This window comes from Penaeus monodon, chromosome 28, assembly GCF_015228065.2.
Source record: "Penaeus monodon isolate SGIC_2016 chromosome 28, NSTDA_Pmon_1, whole genome shotgun sequence".
Taxonomy (NCBI): Eukaryota; Metazoa; Arthropoda; class Malacostraca; order Decapoda; family Penaeidae; genus Penaeus; species Penaeus monodon.
Window position 1 is genome coordinate 40,132,019 of NC_051413.1, and position 882 is coordinate 40,132,900.

Consider the following 882-nt stretch of genomic DNA (forward strand, 5'->3'; position numbering starts at 1 on the left):
GGGCCATGATGGCCCTCATGGTGGCCTCCATGATGCCCCCCCGTGGTGACCTCCGTGGTTTGACCCCATGGGGACCTCCGTAGCAGCAAGGTAAGATTTGGCATTCACTGTAGTTGCCGCGATTGCTATTGCCAGAATCAAAGCTAGGAACCGAACTAAAAAAAAGAGTACCTTTATATAATCTTTTGCTTTCATAATATCAGAAATGTTATGATAAACACTGATGCCAGAATGTCTTAATGAACGCATATATCTCTCTACCGCCGAAATGACGGTCTGCAAAATCCAGTAACCTTGGGCGATGCTGTATTACCTTGAGATTCGAAAGACCTTCGTCAGACAACAAACTAAACGTCCCCCTGAGGAAAGCTCCGTGGTTATATATGCATTCCTCTACCCCCCCCCCCCCTCTCGCTCTTCTCCCCCTTTTCCTTTTACTCCCCCCCCCAATCTCCCTTCTTCCTCTTCCTCCCCTCTACTTCCCAGGGCCATTTCCATTCTCATCGTTGACTTTCCTCCCGCCTTTCTCATCTTCACACTCCCCTCCTCTCTCCATTCCAATCTTCCTATCCATCCCCTGTCTACTTCCCTCTCCCATCTTCTCTTCCCCTCCCTTCCCCTCCTTTCTCCCTTCCCTTCATCCTTCCCCTGGTCAATCCCATTACCGCTAATACTTCCTCTTCTCCCCCTCTCCCTCTCTCCCCTCTCTTCTTCTCTGTCACTTCCCCCTCCCTGCTCCTCCTTCCCCGCCCGTCTCTTTCCCTCGCTCCCTTGCTCTCCTCTGTCACTCGACGGAGGTCAATACTCTGCAAGTCACCTGTGCATATTTTATTCTAAACGAATTGGACGTGGGGAGAGGTAAGAGGGAAAAGCACTCTACAT